We start from the raw sequence: 13,144 nt of genomic DNA on the forward strand, positions 1-13,144 counted from the left end.
TGTGTGTGTGTGTGTGTGTGTGTGTGTGTGTGTGTGTGTGTGTGTGTTTAGGGAGGGAAGAGGACTGTAGAAATTTGACTACAATAAATTCAAGTGACTAAAAATAAGTCTCTTTTCTGGCCTAGTGATCAAAACAATTGCCTAGGGTCCCAGAGCTTTGTGAATTGTATTTATAATCCATATTTTTAAGCTTTCTAACTTTGTGGAGCCAGTGTCCTTGTTCTAGATTAAAACACTCACAAATTAATCTCATTTTCTCCAAGTAGACAGGCCATGCTGCATCTAAGGTCTTTGTGTTTTCTACAACCCCATGCCCAGGAGAGAGAATAGAGGCAGAAACCTTAACAGAAAGTCAGGTGCGGAGCTGGGCCCAGTGGGTGGAGATAGGCATAGTCAGAAAGAATTCATTCCACCCAATCTCTTAAAGAGAGTAGGGGGAAAAGTGTTCCTCATCTGAACTGTCCTCCTAAACTGCCCTGTGCTAACTTCAGCAGCACATACACTAAAATTGGAATGAGAGAGAAGAGATTAGCATGGCCCCTGCACAAGGATGGCACATAAATTCATGAAGCATTCCATATTTTATCTGTTTGACAGGGCAAAGTGAAAATAGAATCCACCAATCATCTGCTGAAAGAATTCTGAAAAGGAAAAGTCCTAAGAATGTCATATTAAAAATCAGAGCATCCACGTCAAAGGAAAAAATATTGCAAGTATCCAGAAAGAAAGAATTCAAGTACCAAAGAACCATAGTCAGGATCATGCAAGATCCTGGTAGTTTTACTATAAAGAAGGTGAGAACTTAAAATACAATATTACAAAAGGTAAAATATGTAAGCTTACAAACAAAAACAATTTACCTTGCAAATCTAAGTATGATTCTTTTGTTGGGGGGGTGGAGCAGGGGAGGAATGAACCTTTAACACAATAAAGGACTTTGAAGCATTCTCAATGGCAAAATCAGAGCTTAATAGAAATTTTGAAATGCAAACACAAGATGCAAGAGAAATACAGAAAGTTAATTTTGTTTGAGTAATTGGAAGGGGCTGTATGATGATGTTGTGCTAACATTCTAATAGGAAAGAAGAAACTAGTTTCTGCAGAACCCAAATGTCTTCAAATGGTAATGAAGGAATTAAATTTAAAAAAATGTTTAAAAAACCTATAGAAGACAGAATAATGTCTTAATCTTTTTTTTTTTTTTTTTGGTAATTGAGGTTAAGTGACTTGCCCAGGGTCACACAGCTAGTAAGTGTCTAGTGTTTGGTCTGAGGCTGGATTTGAACTCAGATCCTCCTGACTTCAGGGCTGGTGCTCTATCCACTGTGCCACCTAGCTGCCCCCATAATGTCTTAATCTTGTCATGAGTAGTATTTTTTTTTTTAAGAAAGAACAGAAAAGTGAGAGCAAAAGGAATACACAAGTATAGAAAAGAGGAAAAAAGTTATGGAACTTGTTATTTCTCATCATCAGAATACATGAGAATAAGAGTATACAAACATAAAAAAAATGGAGGAGGTGGTATCAAATGACTCTTACTTTTACCTGAACTGTACAAAGGAGTAGTGAACACAAACCTATAAAGTCTGGAGTGGAAATATATCAAATTCAACGGGCAGACCTGGAGATGGGAGAGGAGAGAGGCAGCATGATACCAAGGAAGGAATAGTCATAAGAAAAATGAACTTCCTGATTCTGAAGGGAACATTAAGAAAATTTAAAGGCAAAGAACTGGATGCCAAGGGGTCGCCCATCCATTGGGCAATGCCTAAACCAATTTTGGTATATACATGTAATGGAATATTATTGTTCTGTAATAAAGGACAAAAGAAACTATTTTAAAGAATCCTGGGAAGTATGAACTGACATAGAGTGAAATGAATAGAACCAGAAGGACAATTTTACAAGGATGGCAGCAATGTAAAGAAAAACAACTTTAAAAAAAACTTAAGAACTCTGATCAAGGCAATGACCAAGCAAGCACATCTCCTGAGGACCAATGATGAAACATGTTACCCACCTCCTAACAGAGAGGAGCTAGACAGAAGGTGCAGAAACATACATTTTGGGACTTAGCGACTATGTGGATTTGTTTTGTTTGACTATGCTTATTTGTTACAAAGGTGTTTTTTCCTGTCTTGAATTGATGGTGGGGGCAATAGTAGTGACGATGATGATGATGATGATGATGATGATGATGATGATGATGATGATGGTGGTGATATGGTGATGATGGTGATGATGGTGATGGTGATGATGGTGATGATGATAATGATAAAGAAGAAGAAGGCCATTGGAACAAAATTTAAATGAACAGAAGAAAACAGAAGTTTAAAAAGAAGCAAAAATTGGCAGGGCAGTTTTGAATAAAACATGTTGAATTTATTATATGCTTTTTTTTAAAAAAAAAAAGCAAGCCATATACGAGAGATTAACATTTTTCATGCAATCCTCTTTTTGTTTTCTGCTGTGTATATGGAAATGCTCGTGGGTTTTGGGGTTTGGGGAATATGTGTGTATTTACTGAAGATTTTTTTAAACTTAAAAAACTTTAAACACCCAAACTGACTTCCCTAAGGACATCTGATGGGCATCATTAAAACTATATTTATTGACTCTTGTTTTTTAACTCTGTCAAAGTTTCTCAGTGATGCCTTCCTATTCTTCTCCCCCACCAAGTCTAATCCTCCCTTGTAACAACGAACTGAAGTTAAGGAAAACAAATCTACTCACAGACTATGTCTGGAAAGGTATGCCTCATTCTACAACTCCAATCCACTACCTCTCTGCTGAGAGCTGCTTTACTCTAAGTTCAGGGTGACTTTCTAATACCTAATGTCCTTTCTCCTCTAGTATTCTGTGCCTCTGTCCTGCACCAGCTCCTCTCATGAGGCTCAGAAGGTCATCCGCTCTCTCTTCCCCATGGTCTTTCAGTATACTGCAATTCCACCTGCCATGAAAACTCCTTGGCCACAAAGAGCATCTCTTCTACTCTGTGAAGCTTCCAGGGCTCCAGGCTCAATTAAACACAAGAATTCAGGCTTGTAGTCATCAGCTTCCACTTCATTAACTTAAGACCCCTTAATTCTGTTGAATCCGAAGCTGTTCCTCCCATTCCTAAAGCACAGAGTCTACTTGTAAATCTCATCCTTTCAGAGTCAGGAATGAATTTGTACACAACTGAAAACTCTGACTGTTGGTGCTATGTCTGCCATAGGAACGTCAAGGGGGCTGAGATGGGTGAGATCCTGTGTGCTTGAAACTTTGGTCTTGGCATGAAGAAAAAGTTTGGAAACAGTTTTAGATTGTTTCTTGAAGATGACGTGGCTATTACAAAGAGGAATGTCAGAGGCAGTTAGAGGTCACACATTAGTGGACGCTACACACTGACCTCCCAGCCAAAGGATCCAGGTTCCAAAGATACCAATAACTGGTGTAAGGACTTAGTATTTGACAAAAAAATTCAAGAGAAAATCAGAAGGCATATCGGCAGAAATTAGGTATAGACCAAGATATCACACCATATTACAAAATAAACTCTAAAAGATTGGAGGACTTACACATAAAAGGTGATATCATAAGCAAATTAGAGGAGCAGGGAAGAGATTACCTTTCTGATATGTTAAAGGAAGATTTTATAACTAGAAAAGGGGATAGAGAGGATCACAGAAGACAAAATGGATAATAAGGATTATATAAAATTAAACCAATTTTTCACAACTAAAACCAATATGGTTAAATTTAGAAGGGAAAGAGATAACTGAGAAAATTTTTGCAGAAAGTTTCTCTAATAAAGGTCTCACATCTAAGATATGTAAGCAATTCATTCAAATTTATAAGATTAAGAGCCATTCTCCAATAGATAGATGGTTAAAGGAGATGAATGGCAATTTTTAAAGGAAGAATTATAATCTATCAATAACCATATGAAAAAATGCTCCAAATCACTAATAATTAGAGAAAGACCAATTAAAGCAACTCCAAGGTTTCACTTTATACAGAACTGATTAACAAAAGATGGCAGAAGAGGAAGGTTATAAATATTGGAGAGGCTTCGGGAAATCAGCACACTAATGCATTTGTCTCAGTGTGACTATAGGCAATTCCCTTCCTCTCTTTGGCTTCAGTTTTCTCATCCATAAAATGGGGAGACTGGAATAGATTAGAGGTTTTATAATTTTGGGGGGAGATAGAGTATCATAACATGGTTAAGTGAATGCTATGGCCCCCTTCTCAGAATAATGTTTTTCAGTATATAAAATAAAATACATAGGATTACAGAGAGGACCAATTATATTGAAATACTTCAAAATATTTAAAAAAAAACAAGTTCACGAATCCCAGGTTAAGAACCTCTGGGCCACCAGATGACCTTCAAGGTCCCTTCCAGTTCTAATGTTCTATGGCTCTGTGAGAGAGAACAGAATTCTGGAACCCAAGAGCTGTGGAAGGGACCTCAGAGGGCTTTTCTGCTGCTGTTCAGTCATTTTCAGTCACGTCTGATTCATTGCAACTCCGTTTGGGGTCTTCATGGCAAAGATACTGGAAGGGTTTGCCATTTCCTTTTCCACAGAGGGCATCTAGAGGAGCTCATATCTGAGCAGAGGAATCCCTTCTGCTAAACACCTGGCAGGTGACTGGCCATCCTCTGCTGGAAGACCTCCACAGAGAGGAAACTCATTACCTCCCAAGGCACTTGCTCCCCCTTTGGCTAGCTCTCTTCATTAGAAAGTGTTTATAGTAAGCTTTCATTTCCAGGATGAGCTTGAGTCTCAGGAGCTAGGCTTGTGGTCTGTCCTCCTGAGGATAAGCCCTGACATTCTGGAAGAGGGTGTCTAAGGTTACTCTTCTGCTTAGGCCCAAGATACCTGGTCAGTTAAAAGTTTGGCTGTTTCTTGATTCATTTTGATTTAGCAAAGAATTACTATGCTTCTACCTTGTGAGCTATCAGAGTGACACAAGTGCAGAGCAGAGGTTCATGGAAAATATGAGAAACTGAGGCATTCAAGGAGACAGAGATAGTTTTCAGTTATTTGGGGGTGATGGGGGTAATCAGGGAAGACTTCACAGAGGAGTTGGAACCTGAGCTGGATATTGAAAGACAGGAAGGGACTTCAATAAGTAGAGATGAATGTGTGGGGGCATGGGAGGGTGGGGCAGGGTTCTGCTCTAGACATGGAGATAGGAGAGGGCCAAGCAGGAATGGGGACAGAGAAAAATCAAGGGCTTGGCCTTTGCTCAAGAATCTTCAGGGCTTCCCTAGTGCCTTTAGGGAGCAGCTGGGTGGTGCAATTAGAGCACTGGGCCTGTGGTCAGGAAGACTCATCTTCCTGAATTCAAATCTGGCCTCAGACACTTATTAGCTGTGTGACCCTGAGCAAGTCACTTTACCCTGTTTGCCTCAGTTTCCTCATCTGTAAAATGAGCTGGAGAAGAAAATGGAAAACCACTCCTGTACCTATGCCAAGGAAACCCCAAATGGGGTCACAAAGAATCAGATGTGACTGAAACAACTAGGCAACAGTGCCTTTAGGACAAAATCTTTCTTCTTCAACTTGGCAATTGAAGCCTACTTTTTGCTTGAATTAGATATTCTATCTCCTGTCTACATGCCTTTGCACAGGCTGTCTCTCTTACCCAGAAAGTATTCACTTCTCATCTCCACTTCTTGGAATCATTAGCTTTCCTCATGTCTTATCTTGGGTAGCACCTCCTACAGGATATCTTCCCTTATTCCCCCAGTTATTAATGCTTTCTTCCTCTTCAATTATCTTGTATTTACCTTTTGCATTTATTCTTCAATAGAATGTAAGTAATTAATTCAAATAGTAAATAATTCAAGTAAGGTCCTTGAAGATAAGGACTATATATGTATATATTTGTTAAGTCTGTGTCCTTAGTACCCCATGCAGTACTTTCTACAATTCAGATGCTAAAGAAATGTCTGTTGAATCTAATTTAAAATAAAGCACATGCAGGGCACTAAGACCCACTGGAGAGTCATGAATAGAAAAGTGACATGATTTTAATACATTAGGAAGATGACTTTTTGGTTTTTTTTTATTGTTTTAGAGACAATAGAGGTTAAGTGACTTGCCTAGGGTCACACAGCTATTAAGTGTTTGAGGCCAGATTTGAACTCAGGTCCTCCTGACTCCAGGGCTGGTGCTCTATCCATTGCTCCACTTAGCTACCCCTGGGAAGATGGTTTTGGCTGTATATAAAGGTTGGAGTGTGGAGGCAATTTTCTTTCCACAAAAGTCAGAGGTCAGGACTCTGGGGCTAAAAGGAGCCTGAGGAAATTCTTGCCTGCATGCTTTATATTGACCAATTTGATGAATGTAAGTTGGACTCTAAGCATTTGTGGAACAGGTGGGTACCTATAATGCATGATCTGAAAGGCAATGGAGGTTTCATCCGACCATACACCAACCCCCTTCTCCTCCCTATCCTGCTACACTCCCTCAGTTAAACGATAAACGTCAGGGCCATTGTCTCCAAGAGGTCCTTCTGAAACTTCAGGTATGTTAACCAGAAGGGGAGAGAGGTCTAGATTGGGGAGGGCTTCTCCTTTTGGACAGATCAGGACAGATGGGACACTTCAAACCGTCCTGAGAGCTGCCCATCTGCTCTGTGAAGAGTTCATAATAACCCCCCACATTTCTACCATGCATTCCCATTTACAAAGCACTTTCCCCACAACAATCCTAGCAGGTAGGGAGAGCACAGATTCCTATCTATCTCCATTTTAAAGATGATAAATCTGAGACTCAGTGAAGGAGATTTGCCCCTTTCCTTGCCCAATCAGGGCTCTTTCCCCTAAGCCACACTAGTCTCAGGGGAAAGTGTTACTAGTTGGAGAACCCAGGCCTCCGATGCAGACAGCCTGAGGCCAGGCCATGTGATTCTCCTCCTGCTGGCCATCTGGACCCTGTTATCTCTGAGCTGTGTTTATTTGAAGAAATTGTATTAAATGATTACATGTTATTTTTACTTTGGGGAAGGCAGGAGTGCTGGCTCCCCATGAGACCCCCATTTGCTGTCAGAATTGGTTTGGGGCAGAAAACGGCCCCTTTCCTAGTTCAGGCCTTCATCACCTCTTGTCTAGACTATTATTAATAACCTCCTAATTGGTTTCCCTGCCTCCACTCTCTTCCCTTTGCAATCCAGCCTTCTCATGCTACCAAAAGAGTTTTGTTACCCCTCCTGCTCAAAAATTCTCCATAACTTCCTATTATCCACAGAATAAAACACAGTATCTTTAGCCTAGCAGTGAAGCCATTCTGCAATCAAAGCTGGACTGCTAGCTATTTTTTTCTGCCATCCTTTGTCTATGTGAATTCATGCAGGCCAGCCTCCATGTGATGGAGGCATGTGATGTCTCCCAAATTCCTCATCCATTTTCCCTTTCTGTCCAGGCGGACAGTAGCATAATCCTAACATAATGTTGCTCCTTTTTCTCCCTATTTATTTTTGCCCAAGTACTCTCCTCCAGGTTTCTCCCCCCTCTAGCCCTTGGATTTCTTTAAATGAATATATCTTTGTACTAGACAGTTTTACAGCACTCCAGCTGTAACACTGCACAGTAAGTCCCCTCACCTCAGTGTCCTAGGATGATAATACTTGTATTATCTCCTTGTTGGGGCAGTTTTGAGTAAAGTGTTTTGTAAACCTGAAAGTGCTATAGCAATGAGTGTGATTTCATTATGGCCCATTACCATAATTCAAATATTGGATGACAGAGATTGTATTTGTCCTTAAATCTTCTCTGCCCTTCTTTAGGCTAAACATCTCTAGTTCCTTCATTTTACCCAGTCAGGTCAGCTCAAGAAAGACACTTCTCCTTCCTGAGGATCAGTTTCCTGGTCTGTAAAATGAAGGATCTGGACAAGACCACCTCCGAAATGTCCCAAAGGCAATTTTAGTTCTGAAGCTCTCTGTTTCAAAGTCAGCTTTTCATTTCACTTAATTAATAATTACTGATACTGATTTCATTCTTTAATATTCATGAAGTATTTTGCATAGATAGTGAGGCTATGCACTTACTCTCCCACCACTCTAGTGGGTAAGGCTCCCGGAGTGCAGCTAGTTATATCTCCTGCCCCTGCCCCTCTGTCACAGGGTTCTATTGGCATCTCTGAGAGGCAATGGGGTTATTTGTAGGCTACGGACTCAAGCCCCCATTCTGGCATGTTTTCTCCAGTTAACTGCCAGTGATTACCTCCCCAATATAATTTACCAGTGCTAGTTAGCATCTCCCCAGAATCAATTACCCAGTGGTTTCTCCTCAATATCAGTTAACTAATTCATATAAATTAGGAAGATACAGCAAAAACCAAAATACAAAATGTCCTCCTTCTCCCTCAAATCAAAACACACTCTCCCCTCCACATTTTAGTTCCTGGGGAGAGTGGGCTCAGACTTACAGAGGAAGCAACATGTTCCCCACAACCAAGTTCATTTCCATGCATGATGTAGATGGATGAGTTTCTCCCTTGTTTTCAGGACATGGCACCTCAGCCGCCAGGCAGACTCAGTGCTGGGCTGGGTCACATAGGTTAAGTCCTCGGGGTGGTATTAGATTGTATTATCCTCCTCTAGTTCTCTGTTGAAGCTCACAAGTTTGTTGTATCTCCAATACTTTTTTACTAAGGTCTGGAAAAGTATAAACATAACCAGGACTGGAGAAATAACAGGGCCATGTGTTCACAGGCCTTGGGGGGGGGGGGTGGCCCAGGTAGATAAGAGCCCAAAGCTTCTTTTCCTACCCATAGGTATTCCTTCCCTCAATAGCCAGCAGGAAAGAAAGATCTTGATTTGATCAATTTGTGTCTTTTATATGCACACTTAATTCTGGTATGCACATAGCTAATTAAAAGGCTTTTCTTCACCATGTAATAAGTAGATAGGAAACAGTCAAAAATATATACATACACTTACATATACATGTACACATACACATCTGTATACATGTATATATACACATATACATATATGCATGTGCATATACATGCACATATATACATACACATGCACACATACATATATGTATGTGTATGTATATGTGTGTATATACCACATATATGTATGTATGCATGTATATATCTATATATTTATAATGTCTCTTTCTCTCTATCTACCTATCTATCTTATCTATCTATCTATCTATCTATCTATCTATCTATCTATCTATCTATCTATCTATTTATGTACTCTGAGCCTGGGAGCAAAGCCTCTTCATTACAAGCATCACAATTCTGGAATTTGGTTCACCAACCCCACCCACACACCTCCCTGCCCTGTAGGGTGACAACAGGCAGAGCCCATTGGACACGCTCCCAAGGCTGGACCCTCATTGGCCAGTCTGTCTGTTACTCACACACACACATTATCTTATTTGATCCCAACAAGAACCAGTAAGGCAGGTATTATACTGTAGGTATTATTATTTTCATTTTTCAGAAGAAGAAACTGAGGCTTAGAGCCGTCCTCAATGGCTGGGAGAATGGCAGTTCCCTTGACATAAATAGAGAAATTTATGGTAGGTTTAGGGGGGAAGATAATGAGCCTCCTTTTGGACATGTTGAGTTTGAGATGCTGATGGAATACCCAGGTGAAAATGGCAATTAACATGGTAGGCCTGGAGTTCAGAAGAAAATCTAAGCCTAGATATGTAGATAGATATAGAAGTCACCAGTGAAAAAGTGAATTCCTTTAATCCAAGGAAATTAAATGTAAAGTGGGAAGATAGCAGGGCCCCAGACAAAATCCTGAGGGATACCCAGACTTAGGAATTTAGAGATGCATGATGGCATAGCAAAAATGGCAGCATGAGCACTCGGAGAAGTAAAAGAAGATCCAGGAAAGGAGAATCTCAAAGAAACCAAAGAAGGAAAAAGAATTTAGGATGAGGGGGTAGTTGATAGGGTCATTGGCTACAGAGAGGTCAAGGAAGAAAAGGTCTTTACATTTGGCAGTTAAGACACCATTGGTAGGTAAACTAGGGGGAAGGAGGGAGGAGTTTGAGTGGAATGGTAGGATTGGAAGCCAGATCTCAAAGGGCTGAGAAGTGAGGGGGTGCTGACAACGTGGAGGTATGAGGAGTAGGACATTCTTCCTAGGATTTTGGCTGTGAAGAGTAGGAGAGATAGGGCCACAGCTGGAGTATGGACAAGGGAAGATCATTTAATGATTGGGAAATCTCATAAAGCAGGGAAGGAGCTATCAGACAAAGAGAGACTGAAAATGAATGAAAGGAAAATGATCAATGGATCAAGCACTCAGAGGAAATGGAAAGGGAGAAGACCAAGGACACAAGTGGAATGATGAATCTTGACAAGTACAAGGGTCATTTCTTCCTTAATGCTTGAGGGAAAGAGGAGGGAACAGGTGAATATGTAGTAGGCAAGGTTCTACTGTTCATTGATAGGGAAGGAGAAGAGAAGGTTTGGAACAGCCTCTTCGGGAAGTGAATTGGGTACAATGAAAGGATGGCTGTTAGCAGTGTGGGTTCAGTTGAGGTTCGATAACATGAATTTGTAGTGGATCCAGTCACTGCAATTACACACTTCCTCTAGAAGCATTCAGCAGCATGGGATCATGGGATCATAGTAGGGGTAGAGAAGGTAAAAAAAGGTAAACGAAAATAGGGAATGAATGGCAGTAGCACAAGGGAAGAAAGTGTAGCTGGAAGAGGACAATGAATGTATGACTGAATTAATCAACTGTAGCGTTTGGATTTTGAAGATGAGACTGATGCCAGAGTAGGGATGATGGACTGGGAGAATAGGGTATGGAAAAGAGGCTAGAAGCCAAGATGAGGAAAAGAACAGGCTCAGGAAGAGTAAGGCAGATACAGAGAAGGAATGGCAAGACAGTATGATCAGAAAGAAAGGGGTTTTCAGAGTACTAGATCATGGAGGTGGCATGGTACTAGAGAGGGTGAACTCTTAGGATGACTCCCCTTTGTGGGTGGCTGATGTAGAAATGAGGGCAGCAGCTAGGTGGTGCAGTTGATAGGATGCAGAACCTGGAGTCGGGAAGACTCATCTTCCTGAGTTCAAATCCGGCTTCAGACCGTTTACTAGCTGTGTGGCCCTGTGCACGTCATTTAACCCTGTTTGTCTCAGTTCTCTCATCTATAAAATTAGCTGAAGAAGGAAACGGCAAACCACTCCAGTATCTTGTCCAAGGAAACCTCAAATGGGGTTACAAAGAGTCAGACATGACTGAAAACTCAACAATAATGTAGGAATGAAGGTGTAGGTTGAAGAAGACTGATGCATGAGGAAGCCAGTGTGTTTGAGAGGATGTCGCTATAAGATCCCAATTAGGGTGAATAATGAATCCTATGAAGTGTTTGTGTGTATTTAAATTTGCACTATTTGAAGTCATAATCATGCAAAATACAGTCATTGGTGCCAGTCCAATAGCAGTAGTGCAAACTGGACTAATGCAGACACTTCATGGGATTCATTACTTGCACTCAGCAGGACCTAGTTGTATATTAAAGTCGCCTAGTACGAGGGCAGGGGTAGGGAAAGTTTTGAGTGAAGCGCTTGAGAAAAGGGGGAAAAAGTAAACTGGAGGTCAGTATCTCACAGCAATCAGAATCTGGACAGAGTATTCCAGAGTGAACATGAAAGGTGAGAGAGAAATTGCAGAGTGTTGATGGCAGAGGGAGGGTTTGGAAGGGGCAGTGGGGAATAAGGCCCTTCTCTTCACTTTCACAGACACCTTCCTAATTCACCACCTTCCACCCAAACTATTGCAATAACCTACTAATTTGCCTCCTAGATTCCTCTCTCTCTCTCCCTCCCTCCCTTTCTCTCCCCCACCTCTCCCTTTCTCTCTTTCTGCGTCTCTCTGTCTGTCTCTCTCTTTTTCTCTCTCATCTACCCTCCACAACAGTGGCAAAAATAGAGGCAGCAGTGTATAATGGAAAACAAAGCCCACTGCATTTGGAATCATGACTTGGTGTTTAATCTGTCACTTGGTACCAGATTGGTCCTCTTTAGATAAGCCATGCAGACATATCCCTCCTTCCTGAGAGTTCCTCCCCTCTCTAGTCCCCTAGTCCCTCCCATCCTCCCATTGCACCCTGTTAATAACTCACAACTGTTCATATTTCTGAAGTATTTTAAGCTTTGCAACAACCCCATGAGGTGGGTAATGCTGATATTTGTATCCCCATTTGATAGATGAGGAAACTGAGGCTTAGGGCAATAAAATGACCCATCCAAGTCATACAGTAAGTGTTGGAATGGGGACTAGAATCCAGATTTGCTGACTCTGACCAGTGCTCTTTACACTACGCCATGTACTTCTCCGCTTATTCTAATTCTCCCCAGCTTTCAGAGCTCTACCCAAACACCACCTTCTCCAGCAACGCCCCTCCTTCCACCAAGCCCTTGCTGATATTTCCTTCCTCTGACGTCTCATAGCCTCTGCTGTCTGAACTATATAACTGAGCACTTGATGGCACTCTGACCTGGTGTCCAATCGATTATTCCAGATGTCTTGACTCTGTAGCCAGCGTGGGAACTGCTTGAGGGCAGGGATTGGGTGAGAGCGAAGGGTTAACTTTTGTACCTTTTGTCTGGTCCTGGATAGAGTCAGTGATGGCTTTCCCGGTGTGGTGTCTGGGGCTGGGTAATTCCAGCCCAAAGTATTCCCCTCTGTCCTCACACCTGACATAATAGACGCAGGTCACATATTTTCCAGTGTATGACTTTTATTGCACTATAATCCCTCTAGTTTGACAGATTAACGTTGCCCTTCGAGAGCACAGTGGATTCACCTAACATGCGATGGCTCAGGCCTCCCCTGCCTTCTCTCCAGGTACCTGGCCACAGAACAGCACAGGGAACAGCTCTGGCCTTTTTCCTTGTCCCTGACACCTCCTGCTGGGGAGGAAGCCTCACCCATCCAAAGGACCAGGACTCGGAAAGAAAACATAGATTTTCCAAAACTTGGGACACTTTGTGATTTCTTGCTTTTCCCTCTCTTAAAAACATTATTTATATCACAGAACGTCAGATTCTTAAAACACAGAATGTCAAAGCTGGAATGGACTTTAGTATATAGAACACAGAATATCAGAGCTGGAAGGCACCTTAGAACACAGACTGTCAGAGCTGGAAGG

General features: G+C 41.5%; 1 non-coding gene across 1 annotated transcript; it reads left to right on the forward strand.

Annotated features, from left to right (window-relative positions):
* The first annotated feature begins 478 nt into the window (after window positions 1-478).
* On the forward strand, window positions 479-585 carry LOC114032868. Its single transcript, XR_003567883.1, has one exon. It is a non-coding gene; the product is annotated as a U6 spliceosomal RNA (small nuclear RNA).
* Window positions 586-13,144: the final 12,559 nt, after the last annotated feature.

The sequence above is a fragment of the Vombatus ursinus genome, unplaced genomic scaffold (genome assembly GCF_900497805.2).
Source record: "Vombatus ursinus unplaced genomic scaffold, bare-nosed wombat genome assembly UNPS02005659.1, whole genome shotgun sequence".
NCBI lineage: Eukaryota > Metazoa > Chordata > Mammalia > Diprotodontia > Vombatidae > Vombatus > Vombatus ursinus.